The 20,579-nt window shown below is 37.5% G+C and overlaps 1 protein-coding gene across 1 annotated transcript in view; it reads left to right on the top strand.

Annotated features, from left to right (window-relative positions):
- Positions 1–20,579, top strand: part of TENM1 (teneurin transmembrane protein 1) — an 899,404-nt gene that overhangs the window by 140,871 nt on the left and 737,954 nt on the right. The window contains exon 3 of the mRNA XM_070290794.1: positions 12,354–12,383. The gene's annotated coding sequence lies outside the window, so the exon portion shown is untranslated. The remainder of the gene's footprint in view (positions 1–12,353; positions 12,384–20,579) is intronic.

Here is a 20,579-nt window from a genome sequence, read left to right as displayed (position 1 = left end):
TTCTCACAGATTATGCATGTGCGCGCGCACACACACACAGACATTTATTTGTTGTAGGAAGTCCTATCAGGGTTTCAGACTGGTAAATTTTTCCAGAGTCATGACCCAGGTAAAAAAAAGCCCAGGCAGGACATGTTCAGCTTCAGAAGTGGCAGAGGGGAGTCAGGGCCAACAGATGTAATGTTAAGCAGACTTGACTGATGAGGGTAACAGAATCTAGACAGCAGGAATTCAGGAATAAAAAATGGGACTAGAAGGGAGGGTTAAGCATTTATTGGGATTGGAGCATGATAATTATGTATACTTTGTCAATAAACCAAGAAGTAAATACATTTGTTCAATGAGAAAGTTAATCTTTGCGGGAAGACCACAAGAGATGTCAGGCTTTATGAAAGATGAAAAGGGGCACCTACTCATTGGCTCGAAAAGAGAATACTAGGATGCAAAGTGAAAGTGTTAGTCACTCAGTTGTGTCTGACTCTGTGACCCCATGGAATGTAGCCTGCCAGGCTCCTCTGTCCATGAGATTTTCCAGGCAAGACTACTGGAGTGAGTTGCCATGCCCTTCTCCAGGGTATCTTCCTGACCCAGGGATTGAACCTGGGTCTCCCATATTACAGGCAGACTCTTTACCAACTGAGCCACCAGGGAAGACCTACTAGGATGAGGAAGGTGTTAAAGACAAAGGTGATGTCTACCAGTCTTCATTCAGTTAGTGAATATTCTTGGTGTGCCTTCCATGTGCCAGAGAGTGTTCTAGGCACCAGGGATTCTGTGCAATAATAAAGAAGATCTTCCAAGTTCCTGCTTTCTTGGAACTTGTATTCTAATGGGAAGGCAAACAGTAAATGAATAAGCACATGTAGGCATAATGTGTTAGGTATAAATGTTATAAAGAAAAGAACCCAAGACAAAGGGATAAAGAATGGTGTAATGCAGTAGGAATAGGTTTTGGCTATGATCGTCATCAGGGTCATCCTTATTCTTGAGGAGGTGACACTTGAACAGAAGCATGAATGAAGTACAGTCAGTAACCATACAAAACCTAGGGGAGAAGAGACTGGCATTGCAAACGAATTGATTAAGTCAGTATGCCCTGAGGTGGGGTTAAGCTTGGAGTATTAGAAGAACTGAAAGCAAGCCAGTGAGGTTGGAGCTGAGTGATTTTGAGGGAGGCAGGAACAGGTTGTGTGGGACCCTGTAGGCCACGGTGGTGAATTCACTTTATGTTTGCCAGAAAGCCATTGAAGACCTTTGAGCAGAGGAGTTATAAGATCTGATTTATGTTTTAAAAGATTACCCTGGTTGCTGGCTAGAAAGAGACTTGAGGAAGGCAAGAATTTAAACAGTGAGGCCAGTGTAAAAGGTTATTGCCAGTTTTTTAGGCTCACTAGCAATACAGTGTGGAGATTCCTTAAAAAACTGCAAATAGAACTGCCTTATGACCCAGCAATCCCACTGCTGGGCATACACACCGAGGAAACCAGAATTGAAAGAGACACATGTACCCCAATGTTCATCGCAGCACTGTTTATAATAGCCAGGACATGGAAGCAACCTAGATGTCCATCAGCAGATGAATGGATAAGAAAACTGTGGTACATATACACAATGGAGTATTACTCAGCCATTAAAAAGAATACATTTGAATCAGTTCTGATGAGATGGATGAAACTGGAGCCGATTATACAGAGTGAAGTAAGCCAGAAAGAAAAACACCAATACAGTATACTAACACATATATATGGAATTTAGGAAGATGGCAATGACGACCCTGTATGCAAGACAGGGAAAGAGACACAGATGTGTATAACGGACTTTTGGACTCAGAGGGAGAGGGAGAGGGTGGGATGATTTGGGAGAATGACATTCTAACATGTATACTATCATGTGAATTGAATCGCCAGTCTATGTCTGACGCAGGATGCAGCATGCTTGGGGCTGGTGCATGGGGATGACCCAGAAAGATGTTATGGGGAGGGAGGTGGGAGGGGGGTTCATGTTTGGGAATGCATGTAAGAATTAAAGATTTTAAAATTTAAAAAATAAAAAAAAAAAGATCTGATTTATGTTTTAAAAGATTACCCTGGTTGCTGGCTAGAAAGAGACTTGAGGAAGGCAAGAATTTAAACAGTGAGGCCAGTGTAAAAGGTTATTGCCAGTTTTTTAGGCTCACTAGCAATACAGTGTGGAGATTCCTTAAAAAACTGCAAATAGAACTGCCTTATGACCCAGCAATCCCACTGCTGGGCATACACACCGAGGAAACCAGAATTGAAAGAGACACATGTACCCCAATGTTCATCGCAGCACTGTTTATAATAGCCAGGACATGGAAGCAACCTAGATGTCCATCAGCAGATGAATGGATAAGAAAACTGTGGTACATATACACAATGGAGTATTACTCAGCCATTAAAAAGAATACATTTGAATCAGTTCTGATGAGATGGATGAAACTGGAGCCGATTATACAGAGTGAAGTAAGCCAGAAAGAAAAACACCAATACAGTATACTAACACATATATATGGAATTTAGAAAGACGGCAATGATGACCCTGTATGCAAGACAGCAAAAAAGACACAGATGTGCATAGCGGACTTTTGGACTCAGAGGGAGAGGGAGAGGGTGGGATGATTTGGGAGAATGGCATTGAAACATGTATACTATCATGTAAGAATCGAATCGCCAGTCTATGTCCGATGCAGGATACAGCATGCTTGGGGCTGGTGCACGGGGATGACCCAGAGGGATGTTGTGGGGAGGGAGGTGGGTGGGGGGTTCATGTTTGGGAATGCATGTACACCTGTGGTGGATTCTTGTCAATGTATGGCAAAACCAATACAGTATTGTAAAGTAAAATAAAGTAAAAATAAAAATTAAAAAAAAAAGAAATAAATTTTCAAAGGCACAAGAAAAAAAAAAAAGGTTATTGCCATAGCCTAGGTGCAGGCCGATAGTGGTGTGGATAAGAGAGTGGTGAGGACTGGTTAGATTCGGAAGATGTTTTGATTACAATTTGTTGATCGCTTGGCTATGGGATAGAAGGAAAAGAGGAACCAGGCGGGGCACGAGGTTTTTAGTCTGAGTAACTGGGTAAGAAGTGGTGCTATTTACAGAGGCGGGGTTATAAAGGTGGAGAATCAAGGGACAGATTTTGAACAACTTGAGATCTCTCTTACTTAGTGGCTGATAGGAGTAAGCAGTTGCATACATGAGTGTGAAGTTCAAGGTGTGGTCAAGACTGAAGTTACAATTTGAGGGGTAGATACATAGTATTTAGCTGTGGGACTCAACAAGATAATCTAGGGGATGGGTACAGATAGAGAAGAGCTCCCACAGATATGCACTCCATGGAAACTGCTGTCACTGAGATTTATTTGTTCAGTGAACACATGTTTTTGAGTGCTTATTTTATGTTAGACACTGTGCTAAACTCTGGAAGTATAGTGGAGAACAAAATACAGCTTCTGTCTTTACAGACCTTCGAATAAAAAGCTACATGGCTGATAAAAGGATCAGGACAAAAATGTCACCCAGAAAGACAGACTAAAACATTGAGCTTTACAAAGAATAAAACAAACATAACAATTGCTAAGTCAATATGCTCCAGTTAAACCAGAAGACAGAGAAAATGAGTATTCAGGATATGTGTGGGAGTGGGAGATGGGGAAGCAGATCAGAGTCAGGCACACTTCCAGGAGTGAGGCTAAATATCTCTGGAGAACATATAGGCAAAGAAGCTTTGGATAGAAAATTTTGAACCTATGGGAAAATATCTTTCTCACTCGGTGAAGGTATGGAATAGTAGTGCATTCACATTGTGCCAGAAAAGATATCCTAGAGTCACATTAGAGAAAAGATAAGGAAGGAAGTGGTTATGAGCTTAGGTTCCAAAGTCATGTGTGGATTACAGTGAAAAGTATGGAAAAGTATCTAGGAAGTTGCATGGCATATAGTACACAGTGAATAATTGTTATATAATAATACTTAATCTGATGATAATAAATTTGAGAATCTTCTACAGCTGAGCTAGTATTGCTCTTCGTTAGTGTGATATTTCCTCCCAACAAACTGAGGGAAGAAACTGAGTTAATTGAGGCTCATAGGTAAGCAGGTCAATGCTTGGTAAATATATCTGGGTTTGTACTTTAATTTTTTTTTTCTTAAATTGATCCTTTCTTTTTTCATTGTTTGCTGGTCAGGATCTTTTCATATGTCCCCTCTCAGTTACCTCAGAGAAATAGAAAATATTTTCTTTAACTGGGCATCTTACCATCTCTAGAGCAGTGCTTCTCAGACTTGAAGGTGCTCAAGAATCACCATGGGATTTTGTTAAAATGCAGATCTCCATTCAGTAGGTCTGGGGTGGGGCTTGAGATTCTGTAGTTCTAACAAGCTTCCAGGTGATGCTAATATTGGTGCTGCTTTCCATGAGCCAAACTTTGAGTAGTGTTGAGCTAGGAAACCTACCTGGAAAACACTAGAAAACACAGGGCTGGGGCAATCAGTGATCTGAGTCTCAAATAAGTGAAACATGCTTCACATGATTATCCCTGCTTCTCATCTCAGCCTCAGGTGGTTCTTTTACATTACAACAGTGTAAGGAGAGCATTTCATGGTGGGAAACTAGGGTTGCCAAAACAGAAAGCCTGCATGTGATCCCTTACTGCCTCCATGTTGTCCTGAAACAGATGTAAATGCACAGCTGTCAGCTACAGAGAAAGCTCCTGAGGAAAGTCTCCACAGAGCAATAAATCTTCCTTTTATCAGTTTCCTCTTCATGATGTTTTCTTTTCCCAATCCCATGAAAAATCACATAATAGGGTTTTTATTGTAACCTGTTTGAATGGATAGGACAATGGAGAAATATTGCAGCCAAGAAAGTGTTCTCACAACTAAAAGAAGTTTATCTGAGAAATGTTTGTGGCAGAACATAAGCCACTATTAGAAATAAGATTTGGGCAAGATGAAAAATCATTCAAAATAAATTGCATATTGTTTATCAGAAATACTTGCAGTATACAGAAAGATTTTCATTATGATTATTGAGATAAAAATTGTGGCTTTCAAATATATTGTTCCAATATGACCAGCATATTTTATTGCAAAAATAGTCCTTCCTCAAGAAAGGCCTCTGATAAATGGAGATGGAAATAGTATACTCTGATGCCACTGATTATCATTAGCTATCTTGGCCTTTTCTTTCTTTTATTTTTTTTATTATGAATTTATTTATTTTAACTGGAGGTTAATTACTTTACAATATTGTACTGGTTTTGCCATACATCAACATGAATCCGCCACAGGTATACACGTGTTCCCCATCCTGAACCCCCCTCCCTCCTCCCTCTCCTTACCATCCCTCTGGGTCGTCTCAGTGCACCATCCCCAAGCATCCAGTATCGTGCATCAGATATCTTGGCGTTTTCAACATGACCCACCCTTTTAATGAATGAAACATGGAATTTTATCCCATTACTTTAGAGGCATTTATTATCTTTGTATATTGTCCAGTCTTTGTTGTTTGAAATCATTTAGTTTTCCATCCACAGCCCTTTAGGAATTTTCTCTGTACGTGATTGATAGATATGAGAGCAGTATAGTGAAGTGTTTCCGCTCATGGCCTTTAGAGATCGATTTGAATCCTCCTGTTGGCACTTATTACCTGTGTGACATTGGAGAACCAATTTAAGGTTCTGGTGTCGGTTTCTTCATCTGTGAAATGGGAGTAATAATAGTCCTTAATTTATAGAGCTGTAAGTAATAGTTAATACTTTAAACCAGCCTAAACTATGGCCAGTGTGCTTGTGAACATTTTCTAAGCTTTTAAAATATTTTGGATAATCTTATTAATGATGTTACATGGTAAACCATTTCATATCAGTGCTTATGTTGTATATCCCCAGCTAGACTACAAATACATTTTAATTATGGGAGCAATATCTTTATGTTCTGTTTATTACCTTCAGTGCATTGCTATTTCTGTATGTTTGCCATCGTCACAATGGATTTGGTTTGCAGATACCATGAAATAAATTATAAAAAAAAATAGAGACTGCAATTAGGAAACATTGCCATCAATAAGCAAGTAATGAGGTGGGGTAAATAGAAAACATATTTTCTCACTAATAATTAATACTAATTATAATAATCCTATTTATCAAGTACCTACTTTACTATGTTAGACACTCTCTTTTATTGTTCATATTAATTATATGAATTAAAAAACTGAAACTCATAGAAATTTAGTAACAAGTTTCAGGCCACTGAAATAGGAGTCACACCTATTACTCACTAATTACATATATTCCTTTGGTTTATTCCTTTAAAAAAAAATCTGAGATATGATTCTTGGTTAAAACAGGTGAATTGAGTTCACATAACAATTCTGCTTCTCACTAAACATGTGACAAGTTTGAATTCAGAACCCACGTTTGTACAGAAAGACTCTCTCTCTAAATGTAAATCTGAAGCTTCTTTGTAAAAGACTTCATCCTCTGTCATTTCCTGGGAGCTCTTGCCTCCGGAACTACATAAGTTGATCATTTCCTACAAATCTTTAGTTACTGCCAACCCAAGATGACGCATCCTCTGTTATCATGCCCCAAGATTTGTCCTCTTTTTCCTCATAGGTATAAGTTATGATAATACATTTCTGATTTTCCACTCAATGAGAATAATCCAGGTGTGAAAACATTGTATTTCTCCATCTGTTTCAACACTTGGGCTAGTGATCACATTTTAATTAGTAAAGCAGTGGTCCTGAACAGAAAGAGAATGATCAATACTATTGGTTCAAACCCAGTTGTACTATAATGAACATCTTGGCTATAAACTGGATTCTTTTGGTTGACTTATAGTCTTGCCATTGGCAGATTATTAAACCAGTAAAAATCTCCTAGTTCTACTTTACCTGGGGACAATAATTTCAAGAGTGTTTCCTTTCTCTCCTGATCACTTCAATTACTATTCTTATGAAGTGTGTGTTGAGTGGAGGCCTTGGTCAAAGTAGATGTAGAGATGGTGATAGATCAGAAAGTAGGAAAATCTGGATTGTACTTTATTCCCAAGTATCCTTAGTATAGGAATATATTTTGCCTTATGTTGATTCAGTCACCTGAATAATATGCATCTTTAAGGTTTCGATTACGGTTCCTTCATCATTTGCTTTTCTTCCAATTTGAATATCATTTGCAAACTAAGAAATGTTTTCAATATCCTCATCCAAATAATTACATTCATATAAAAAATCTGTTAATGAAACATTAGAGCTAAGGGCTTAATTGCTGAAAAATCTACTCTCAGAGCTAGAAAATTCGTTTAAGGTTCCATGGCAACAAGATCTATTATTAACTGTATAAATGTTATCTAATAACATTTTGAAATTAATGTGCTAGTTTAGGTACTTTCAAGACTATATATAAAGGTAAGATGCTGTTTAAAAATAACATAGTCTGTTTAAATGGTTTCTCTGGATGAAAATTTTGGAAAACTTCCAGTTTCTTCCAATTATTTTAATCCTTATCAAATTTTATGCTCATTTTTCTAACAGTTAATGAGAAAATGCTCCATTTCTTTTGAAATACAGCAGCATTTGATATCCAAGTCTTATTTCTGTCTCAGTTTTTTCTAAAGAAAAAACTAGCAGAAAAGAAAAATGCAAATACAAATGTAATGAAGTAGGAGAGTTGCTATAGGATGTGTCTAAGAAGGGAATCCAGGAGAGCAGGTCATCCTTTGAAGGAAAAAACTTTAGACATGAGAAAATATTTTTGCAGTTTTAAAGTATGATAAGTATACCAAAGTATCTGAAGTTGAATGAAAGATATTAAATGCTTGTTTGCCACAAAGAAGTGAAAACTGGCCCAGGTTAATAAAAATGAATGTAGAAAGGTAGTAAGAGTTTTTAGTAAGCACTTTATTCATATCAAAGCAAAAATGATTGATTACTGAAACTATTAAATGTATGACTGAGAACTTCTAGTAAGCACATTGAACAGATGGTTCAGAAGTGGGAAACACCACTGAGATTTTTCTCATTCCAAACAATGCCCATACTACAGATGGCAAAACAAAGGCCCAGGGCTGGGCAGTAATTTTTCCAAAGGCACACAGTAATTATAGCAGCCTAAGCATGTGGAAGAATGCCAGGTTCCATTCTTCCAGCGCAGGGAGGGATATCAACATGAGAGATGATGAGAGTATTCACACACTGGAAGAAGCAGTCATTGGAAATATGTTGTTTATTCATCACTATGCTGGTTATCAGAGGGGATCCCAAACAAAAAGACATAGTATTTGTCCATGATAAGCTTCTTATCAAACTGGGAAGACAAGGGTCTAACATATTTACAGCAGCACCTTCAGGACAAGTCCACATTCAGGTAAAACACGAAGATCTAAAAGACTGCACAGGGCAGACTATGTACACGTTGCTGGAGCAGTTCTTCATAAAGGTAGTTATGGGGTAAGGTGACTAAAACATGGGGCTTCAGCCGCTGGTGCTAGATTGACACTAATGGAAAAGACAGGAAATTGGCTTTAATATGAGTACAAATTGAGGTTAATATTAAAGAATATTTCACTGAGTACTTCTTGGGACTGAGGAGAAGGCAAGGAAGTATAGTAAGTTGTTCCACCTTACCTATCGTTTCAGTTACCTGCAGGCAATTGTGGTCTGAAAATAATATACAGAAAATTCCAGAAATAAACAATTCATGATTTAAATTACATGCTGTTCTGAGTAGCATTATGAAATCTCATATTGTCGACTCCATCCAGCCTGGAGGTGAGTCATGAGTTTGTCCAGAGCACTGGGCAGCCTTTTAGTAGCCACCTTGGATATTGATTGAGAGGTACCCCTTATTTTACTTAATAATGGCCTCAAAGCACAAGAGGAGTGATGCTGGCAATTCTGTTATGCCAAAGAGAATACTTAAAGTGCTTCCTTTAAGTGAAAAGGCGAAAGTTCTTGACTTCGTAAGGAAGGAAAAAAAAAAATCACTTACTGAGGTTGCTAAGATCTGTTGTAAGAACAAACCTCTTTAGGAAGCTGAAGAAGGGGAAAGAAATTAGTGCTGGTTTTGCTGTTGCACCTCAGACTGCTAATGTTATGGCCACAGTGCATGTTTACTGCTTAGTTGAGATGAAAAAGACATTAAATCTGTACAGTAACCTATTTTGAGATATCACATTACCATAAATTTTATTAAAGTATGTTGTTATAATTTTTGTATTTGATTATTAATTATTGTTTTAATCACTTACTGTACTAATTTATAATTTAAACTTTATCATACATATGTATGTATAGGAAAAAAGTATTAAATTATATATGTATAGGGTAAAAGTATTGAATGTATATATAATCAATATATATTCAGTACTCTCTAACTATCTGTCTATATATAGGGCTTGGTATTATTTGAGATTTCAGGCATCCACTTGGGTTTTTGGAACATATCTCTCCCTCAACCCCAAGGATGGTTGGGGGCTACTGTATGTGCTTCTTGCTCTTCATAAACTTAAGGTTTGATTGTAGGTACTAGGCATTATTTTTGAAGTGTAAGACATAGATAAGGAAGTTGATAATTAATTGCTAAATGAGAGACATAAACAGGAAATCAAATGAATATCCTAGAGTGATCTCAAAGAAGAGGATTAGTGACTATATAGTAATGTGGAAATATTGTGAGCTATTGAGTCATACAGATTGAATTCTCATGCAGGCTATGATACTTAGTGGGTGTGTGGCTTTGCTGATCTTCTGTTTCTTTATCTGTAAAACTAGGGGTGTAATATCAATACTTGGGGCTTCCCTGGTGGCTCAGATGGTAAAGAATTTGCCTGCAATACAGGAGACCCAGGTCCAATCCCTGGGTTGGGAAGATCCCCTGAAGAAGGGCATGGCAACCCATTCCAGTATTCTTGCCTGGAGAATTCCATGGACAGAGGAGCCTGGCGGGCTACAGTCCATGGGGTCACAAAGAGTTGGACACGACTATTTCTCACCACATGTCACTACTCACCCTACTCCCTCATCCTTCCTTCTTCCCTTCCCCAATTATCTAGCCAAAGCCTATCTATCACCCACCATCCAAAGTCCCTTTCTTCAGAAGGCTTTCCCTGATCGCTTCAACAATGATAAAAGCTATTATATTATGTTTAGCATATATTACTTGACACTTTGAATCTGTTAGTTTAATTGAGGTGTAATTTACATACTATAGAATGCACCCATTTAAAATGTACAATTTAATGATTTTTAGTTAACTTACTGAATTGTGCAACCATCACCACACACCAATTTTACAATGCTTACATTATGCCCCAAGTATCCATTAGCAGTCACTCTCTGTTCTCACCCCCAGTCCCTGACAACAGCTAGTCTATTATTTATCTCTAAAGATTTGCCTTTTCAGAATATTACTTATGAATGGAAACATATGATATGTGGTCCTTTGCATCTGGCTTCTTTCACTTACCATAACATTTTTGAGATTTATCCATGTTATAGCATGTATCAGAATTTCATTCTGTTTTATGGCTGAATAAGATTCTATTATATGAGTATTTTACATTTTACTTTTCCATTCATCAGTTAGATATTTGGGTTGTGCCTGCTTTGGGGCTATTAGTAATAACACTGTTACAAACATTCAGGTGTGTTTTGTGGGCATATGTTTTTATTATTCTTATGTCTATACCTAGGAGTAGGTCATATGGTAAATTTTTCCAATTTGGTAAATTTATGTTTAATTTTTTTAAGATAACACCTTATAATCTGCCCATTTGAAGTATTATACAAGTCAGTGCATTTTAATATATTCACAGAGTTGTGCAGCCATCACCACAATCAACTTGGATGTTGCTCATGAGAGTAGGGAGTCTGTTGTTGTTTAATCACTAAGTTGTGTCTGACTCTTTGTGACCCCATGCACTGTAGCCCACCAGGACCCTCTGCCCATGGGATTCTCCAGGCAAGAAAACTGGAGTGGGTTTCCATGCCTTCCTCCAGGGGATCTTCCTAACCCGGGGATCAAACCCACATCTGCATTGCAGGCAGATTCTTTATCACTGAGCCAGCAGGGAAGCCCCTTATAGTGTCTGTACTAGGAGCTGTTGTCAGATAAGAAACTGCTGCAATCAGACGGAAGACTGGTTGTGCATGGCTGACACATGCTGGTGATGAGTAGTTAAGAATGAAGATTTGAGTGATAGAGTCCCCGGGTGATAGAGACAGTTTGTTGGCTGGCTGGTACTGATCCAAACCATTTAGAGACTGAGTTTGGAAGAGCTTTGGTGATAGGATGGCACAGGTGGGTTGGGGTGTGATGTGATGTGACAGCTGTCTAAGCAGTAACTTACATAGTAAGATCAGTTTTATGTCTGAGCAAGTAGGCTAGAAGAGCCAGCCTTGAGGAGTCAGGCCCAGAGTGACTAGCTTCAGAACAGGTAAAGTAAAGATAGAGTTGTGAAGATGTGCTGGTGGAAAAAAAAAATGGTGATCCAACTGGCTGTCTTTTCTCTGGCTGCTCTGGAATCATGGAAGAAGCACTGACTATATTACCTTCCAGTCTAATGAGTTAATTACATAAGCAGCCCTGTCAACATTATGGCTTTCCAACAAATTCACTGAGGTTGCTGAGGGAGAAATGTCCACATGTCTTCTGGAAGTTGTCTAGAATTTTAAAGATTTCCTACTCAACCTGAAGCAAATCCTTACAGTGCTTAATCTAAGCAATGTGATAAGATCATGACCTTTTCAGAAATGCCTTTGATGTCAATCCTAATTCAGCTAAATTTTACCTGACAGAGTAAGAATGAAACATTATAAGCTAGTTTGTCAAGCATCTCAGTAATCTCTTGTGGCAATAATCTGCTATAACTCAGCTCTGCAATGACGGGGACTGGTGAGTGATGTTCTTTGACTTGGAAGGAACTTATTAAGTATTTGACCATTGATTAATGAAGTAAAAATGCACTAAGTAGAGCTTGAAGTGAAGTAGACTGAATAGAAACCTTGCAGGCATTAGTCCCTCCTGCCCACTATCCATACTGTGATTTATTTTGAAAGTAATGATTGTTTATAGCTACAATGACTCAGAGAAACCAGTGTTGAAAATCAACAGATCCAGAGATGAAAAACATTGTGGGTAACTCCTATCTTGAATTTTAATCACCATTATAAAAGTGAAAAAAAGGGGGCCTATAAAAGATTAGAGTTGTGAAAGCCCATTTTTCCTCAAATGACCATTCTGATGTATAAATTTAAAAGCTATGCTATTATTTTAAATAATATAAACGTAAAAAATCAAGGAAATTAAAATTGCATTTTTCTTTTTTCAGGTACACTTTATGATTGGTCGTAACAGCAAAGTAAGTATATGATATTTTTGAGTTGATCATCCATTAAGTTTTAGCATGCTTTTAATCTCTTCTTCATCACTGTGTTCCATTTTCGCAAAGACAATAGATACTACAGTTCAGAAACTGAAGAAATGGGTTTATTTTGGTCATTATTACTTTTCTTAATATTTTCTTCATTAGTTATCAGGTTTCTTTCTGTTAAAATTTCCCTCTGTATACACAAAGATTATTGAGTGTTTAGAGGATTGACAGCATACAGCATACTGGTTTTTCTGCCTCTTGTGCCTCAAAGTGATACACAGGGTACAATCTGAAATATTTCATACTCTTGTAGACTATCATCTCATGAATTCTTATTGAGGCTTGTTTGCCATGAGAAACTCCTTTTTTTATTGTCCAGGTTAGATTTTAGCATGCCATTCCAGACTATATATAGTTTTTGAAGCTTCTTTCTAGAGCTAATCTCTCAATGTGATCATAAGGCAAATGACCAAAAACCTCCCCCTTTATCATAAAAAGGCTTTACCTAACATTATGAACATAATGTAACATTCATAATTGTCAGTACCAAATGAGATTTAAAATCAAGGTGGCATGGAAGCTTCAGCTAGAGATGGAGTGCTTGCCGTGTGGCCTTGCAGTTTCTTCCCTAGACTTTGAATATATTTTATTCATTACAGCCCCTTGGACTTTGAATACTGCAGCCCCAAACCTTGCTTCATGACAGTCCCTGTGTGGGCAACTAATTTACCAAGAATTACAATTTCTTTAAAAAGAAAGTGAGAAGATACTAGTGTGATAACACAAAACAACTCTTGATGTCTTGGTGCCCAACAGGTACTCTTATAAATTACTGCCATATAATAGGAGATGGCAATTCCTGCATTACTGCCACTGAAAGATAAATCTATGATGCATTATTCTGGCTTTTATTGTCTCTTAAAACATCATCAGATTGAATTTAGAGTAGCAAGGATACAAAATAAATACACAGGACAGCCTTCTCATAAAGTAGAGAAAAGCCAGCCTTCTTTGTGCCCGAGTGCTCTAGTGTCAAAATGGAATGACAAGTCTGAGCAACTTCTTGTTTCAGCACACAAAAAATGTAGACCTGTTTCATCCTTTACTTTAAAGAATGCAGGGCCAATTTGTAATAGGGAAAGAAAGGCCAATGTTTCAGTCCTACTGCTATCACTAACAAGCTGTATGACCTTTAACAAGTCACTTATGTTCTCTGAACCATAGTTTCCACCTCTGTAAAGTTTTATGGTTAAATTAGATGACCTTCAGGTTCCCTTTTGGTTTTAATATCTTATAGCCTAATATGATTAATGTACATAATACCATATGTACCTTATTTATAATTGTATGTACCTTACTTGTATGACATGACAGCAATATATGACTACAGAGCTAGCAATTTTTTGAAGATGAAAAAGACAATATGGCTGCTGAGGCACGCTAATAATAGTAGTAGTAGCAGTACTTGTATATTATTAATTCATTTAAGAAATATGTATTGAACATCTGGGTGTCACATCAGTAGTAGGTGTAGAAGTGAAAATGAAATATTCCCTTTCCCTTCACATGTGATAGTGAAGGATATGGTTCTATAATATAGAAAAGTCCTGATTAACTAGATACTTAGGGAAAGGGATGTTAATTGAGGCTTTTAAAAAATTAAGTAGTACAGCTATCTTTTATTTCAGTCTTTGTGGTTAAACCATTTAATAAGACTGTAATCCATTTTGCTACCTTAGTGAACATAATTGAGTTTTACTTTAATATTTGGAGTATTTTTTCAGGGTCTCAAGTTCATAATTATGAAATCAGTCTTTATTGTACAGAAAAAGTAAGAGCTTGTGATGAATAGGACCAGACCATTTCTTAGGAGATTAGTTTGTTTTTCTTTAAGTATTCATACATTCAAGATGCCCACTCACTTAATCACCACCTTCCTTTTTCTCATAAAAGTTAAGTATAGAACATGAAATAAAATGTTTCATTAGTTGGGCTTCAGTTAATTAAGGTTTTACTGTACATAAAATCCTGACTAGTAACATGGGAATCTGGTTGGTTCTGGGGGGGAATTAGTACACTCAGCTTTCAGTGCCAGATTTGGTTAGGAACATGGGCTGACTATGTGATGTCATCTGGAAGAGATCAATCACAAAGGTAAAGGTGAAGTTGCTGTTTTTTTAACCCAGCTTTATTGAGATTATATATTTATATAAGATTGTAGTTTAAGACATATTCTGCAAAATGGATAAAGGGATTTAAAATATTGAGATTGAGGGAATTCTCTCCTGGTCCAGTGGTTAGGACTTACTGCTGTCACAGCTATGGCCTGGATTCAATCCCTAGGTTGGGGAAATAAGATCCCACAAACTGTGCAGGAGCTAGATCTATCTTCCATCTATTTGAAGAGCTCTCTTGTGGAAAGGTGAGTAGAATCCCACTTGGAAGGGATCTGAAAAGTTATCTATTCCAATACCTCCCCTTCTATATATCCATAATATATATGTATGTGTATATGTATATATGCACACACACACACACATATATATACATATATATACATATAATCAGTCAGTCAGTCAGTTCAGTCACTCAGTCATTTCCTACTCTTTGTGACCCCATGGACTGCAGCATGCCAGGCTTCCCTGTCCATCACCAACTCCCGGAGCTTGCTCAAACTCGTGTCCATCGAGGTGGTGATACCGTCCAACCATCTCATCCTCTGTCTTCCCCTTCTCCTCCTGCCTTCAATCTTTCTCAGCATCAGGGTCTTTTCCAGTGAGTCAGTTCTTTGCATCAGGTGGCCAAAGGATTAGAGTTTCAGCTTCAGCATCAGTCCTGCCAATGGATATTCAGGACTGAGGATATATATAATATCCTCATATATATTCTACGCTATCCCCATATATATGTATCCATATAATACCCCCATATATGTATCCATATAATATTTGAATCCCTTCTATAGCATTCCACTAAATGAGATCATCTGGAGAACTTCTGACGCAGCCCATTCCACCCTTGTTAGCGCTTTCTCTAGTTGGGGCAAGTGAGGGCTACTCTTCATTGTGGCACATGGGCTTCTCATTGCCCGGTAGCTTCTCTTATTGTGGAGTAGCAGCTCTAGAGTGTGGACTCAGTAGTTGTGGTGCATGGGCTTAGTTGCTTTGCATCATATGGGATCTTTCCAGACCAAGGATAGGGCCTGTCCTGGCTCTGACACTGCACTGACAGATGGATTCTTATCCACTGTACCACCAGAGAAGTCCCCACATCTTTTTTTAAAGTTTACTTTTCAGCCATGCTGTATGTGTGATCTTAGTTTTCTGACTGTATATTGAACCCACACCTCCTGCATTGGAAACACAGTTTTAACCAGTGGATAGCCAGAGAAGTCCCCTAATATATCCTTATACTCGTAACACGTAACTCTTGAATTATTTATAATATTTTTTATCATGTTTAGATTTTATGTATTTGCCCAGCTGAAACATGAACTCGAGGTTAAATAATGTCTTGTTCATATAGCTTTCCTATAGATTTAACATATTTGAAACAAATAATGTGTAAATGATATATAAAGTAGTATTTTATTTCATTGGTCATAAACTTCATTCATCAGTTTCATTCTGGAAAAGGGATTCATTCAGTCCGTAACTTCTTTTGTTAGATTCCATCATATCCTTTTCTTTTCAACCTTTCTCTTTCTTGACTGAAGAATCTTTTTTTGTTGTTGTTGTCCCTTATTCTAACAATTAAGTTTTTTTCTGGATCTTTTCCATGTCTGTCATGGAGCAGAACAGTGAGCAGGAATAATTGGGGTTGACACGTGAAGAGAGAGGCACTGTGGTAACTGATAGCACCATTCATCCTAGGTGAAAATTCTAAACATTGTTATCAATATTTCTTTTCATTCTTGCTTGCTTTCCCCAGGTCAACTTCTAATTCTCACTGTATCACATAGCAATTGTGATTGTTTCCAGGTCAGTGGCTTATTAGTGTGTCTTTCTTTGCTCAGTAATGTAAATCCAGAGTGCATATTTTAGTGTGTGGTACTAAAACGCTAATTCTTACTCTTCCTTTGGACATATGTCTTCCTTAGCACTGCATATCAATTCTGAATCAACTTTTCGCTGGAATTTATAGAAAATTAAAGGATCAAAGGCAACTTTTATTCTCTCAAAAAAAGGGAAGGCAGGATGAGAAGGAGAAGTATAAAGGTTGAATGGGAGCCTGAAGTCAGTTCCTTTGGTATAAGTTTGAAAACAAAAACCATCTCTTTCTGAAGGTGAAAAACAAAACAAAAACAGGAAGCAGCCACCTAGAGAATCCATTTCAAACTTTGGCAGCATTAAGAAAGCTGTGGCCTGCTACCTAGATTAGACAGGATAGAAGTTTGCCTGCCTCACCAGTCTTTGAATAGCAATTCCTTTTGATGACTGAACTTGAGTTACTGAAAGCACAGATAAGTGATACCAATAGATCAACTGGAACCCAAGAAGTGATGAGCAGAGATGAATGATTTTTAAAATACAAGAAAGCAATAGGAAAATTGTTCATTAAATAGACTATATATATTTCTCCTTCCCTGTCAACAAATAGCATTTCAAATTATTTACCCTAGAGTCTCTGGCAAAGTGTGCCTTACCCAGAAGGCTCCAACATGATAAACTGAAATCTGTTTGAACAGCAATGTTATTTTGGGAATAAATGCTCTAAGATGCTTGGGGAATTGTTCATGTCTTTGGATGTTTTTATGAGATTGGATTTTCTCCCAGACTTATTGACTTGTATTCTAAGGAAAATGAACTCTTTCTTTGGGGGGTGTTGAGGCAAGAATGAGCTGTTAACATTTGGTGTGTATCTCTGTAAACCAATGTACTGTTATGGTGAGAAGTGAACATTGGTCTCTGAGTTGTGATTTCTGTTCTTTTTTTTTTTTAATTGCCTTACAATGTTGTGTTAGTTTCTACTGTACAGTAAAATGAATCAGCCACATATATACATATATATCCTCTCTTTTTTGGATTTCCTTCCCATTTAGGTCATCACAGGGCACTGAGTACAGTTCCTTGTGCTGTACAGTAGGTTCTTATTAGTTATCTGTTTTCTACATAGTGGTGTATATATGCCAATCCCAATCACCCCATCCATCCCACCCTCCCTGAGCTGCCATTTCTGAGAAAATTACATTCAAAAGTCACTGAAAATGAAGCATTTATGCCTTAAATCCTACATCTATAAATACTGTTATGTTTGGGCCTTTTAGTTTTTCCTTATGTGAAATTTCCTTATTTTCCTTATATTTCTGCCTTTAAGTAAATGACACATTTACGTTCAAATATGTAAGTTGAATCAAACTAGAAGGAGCTATTATAATTTGAAGAAATCCTACTTGGGGAAGGAAATTCATAGCAATACCAGGTTCACTCCTCTTCTGTGGTCTTTTAGGACTTCTGACCTTCTCTCTCAAGCATAGAATTTTGGCTCCAAGTTCCTTTTTTGCTTGTCCTGGTATTTCCTGTGCTAAGAAGCAGCTCTTTAAAGAAGGAGAGTGCAAATTTCTACCAAATTGAACTAATGTTGTAATGGACCTGAGTTTAAACCAACCAACTAAACACGAAACAAGAGACCACTTAAAGTGATTAGAACCATAAATAAAACTGCTAAGTTGCTTCTGACTCTTTGTGACCCTATGGACCATAGCCCGCCAGGCTCCTCTGTCCATGGGATTCTCCAGGCAAGAATACTGGAGTGGGCTGCCATTTCCTTCTCCAAGGGATCTTCCCGACCCAGGGATCAAACATGAGTCTCTTATGTCCCCTGCATTGGCAGGCGGGTTTAATCACTGAACTTAAAGTTTGTAGCATTCTCTGATTTGAATACGAAACATGGAAATATTTCATTCAGTTTAATTCGCTTACTCAAACAATGGCTTATTTTCATACTTTGTTGCTTCCTTAGAAAAAAATCATAAGGTATCCTTTAAAAATTAACACAACAGTAATAGAATTATAGTATATTTTCAGTCTAAAAATGACCTTAGAGGCTAATCTGACTGCCTCCTTTCTCAGATGACAAAATTTAGACCCACAGAAAATGGACTAAAGCAAGTCTTATGTAACCTTGGTGTTCTCTCAGTTCAGTCATCTTTCCAACACTGCAAGATGTTCCCTATGTAGTCAACTCTTTGGGGATTATAACTTAAAGGGAATAATAATGAAGGATATTTTAAAAATCATCAGTGATTTTCTCTTCCTCTTCATTAGCATAAATAGCTAGGTTCAGAATCTGGCAAATTGGATGGAGGGGCTCTGGGCTAGAAGCCAGTAATAGTTGGAACTGGGGAAGGTTGTCCCAGAGCCTCTGAGTTTCAGAGAAATGCTAACCCGATTAGAAATTTATCAATGGAATACCCTTCATTTAGTACCAATCTTGTGTTCTTTAGTTCTCAGTTTCCCACCAGTTTGCCCTCTTTAAGGCATTGACTTAAGCTTGGAAAAAATCCTTATAGGTATGTAAGTCATCTGCTCCTGTTATCTGAGTCCCTAGCTTTCTTGACAAGTGGCCGTTAAATACATGCAGGGATGACATATTTCATGCTGTTCAGCCATCCTCATCACTCTCTTCTGAACATGCCCTATTTGGTCCATGGGTTTTTAAAGACAGGAAACCCATAGTTGAGTACAATACTCTAAGGACTAGTTTGGGCAGCCCAAATTAGATCAAGAGTATCATATTTCTTGTCCTAAGAGTCTACGTTTCCATTCACATAGCCTATGCTCACATCAGCCACATCATCCTGCCAACTCATTGTGCTTGTAGTCAACTAGAATCTAGTCTCTATACACAGCACTGTTTTAAAGCCAATTTCTCCCACGATGTACTTATGTAGTATAGACAATTTTTAATGCAAATGTAAGATTTTATATATCTGTCTATGAAATTATAACATGTTATATTTGGCTCATAGTTCCATCCTGTCATGAATTTGGGGGGATCACAATTGTGTTATTCGACATGTTAGCTGTTCTGAATAACTCTGTGTCATCGAAAAACTACTTCCTCACCTATGGCATGGATTAAAAAAATGTTAAGTGAAATGCAGGTGAGGGGATTGCTAGACACAAATTAACCAAATTAAACCTTGATATGGTTGTTCATTCATTTAAGCATTAACTTAATTGGCGACATCGTTTGTCTCATGTGTGGTTTAAACTCAGCCAATAGTACATCATGAAAGACTTTGTAAAATGCTTTGCAGAATATGAAACACTTACATCTGTCTATTTCCCTGTTCTGTCAATTAGTCAGCCTGCTCAAAAGGAAAGTGAAGTTAGTCTGTTAAGACATATTCAGAGTTTATCTGCGTTGACTACTGGTACTGGATGCATCCTAGCCTCAGAACCAAGTCAATAATCTCAGAAGTCTTTTGTGAGAGCCAAGAAACATTAAGTGCTTTTATTAATAATACTTTTTTCTCATGAATCCTGGGCTTCAGTTTATTCTTATTAATGATTCTGTTATTCTTTTTAGTTTACAAATAAATCTCTTTGACAGAAAAGACAGATACAAAATAGGGGTTATCTACTTATTGATTCCAGGATTGGTTTGACAACTGTCATCATATTCATATTCACTCATTTTTTTTATCATGCCCTGGAGAGACCTTAAAAACCCTCCACCCCTGAATTTTTTGGCCTCCATGTCTTTCCTAAGTTATATTAGCTTAAGCTAGTCATGTCCTGTTCTTTACTATATGCTATTATTTTCATCACCTTTAAAAAATTCTGACTTTGTGAAACAGTCCCCAGTGGTAGCCATATCTTAATCTGAAGGGAATTCCCCTTTTACCTCCTGTCAATAGTACTAAGATGATGATGATGAAGGTTATGAAAATGACAATGACAACAACAAAAGTATTATAGGAGCTGACAGCTATTGGGCACTTACCAGGTGCCAAGAACTATTCTTAGTTCATTCAGACTGCTATAACAAAGTACCATAGACAGATGGCTTATAAGCAGCAGGAATGTATTTCTCACATGTCTGGAGGCTGGGAAGTCCAATATCAAGGTGCCAGCTGACTCAGGTCCTGGTGAGGGCCCACTTCTTGCTGTGCCATCACATGGTGAAAAGGGCAAGAGAGGTCTCTGGGGTTTCTTTTATAAGGGTACTAATCCCATC

This window comes from Ovis canadensis, chromosome X, assembly GCF_042477335.2.
Source record: "Ovis canadensis isolate MfBH-ARS-UI-01 breed Bighorn chromosome X, ARS-UI_OviCan_v2, whole genome shotgun sequence".
NCBI lineage: Eukaryota > Metazoa > Chordata > Mammalia > Artiodactyla > Bovidae > Ovis > Ovis canadensis.
Note: the sequence above shows the minus strand (reverse complement) of the source record. Positions and strands in the feature narration are given on the sequence as shown.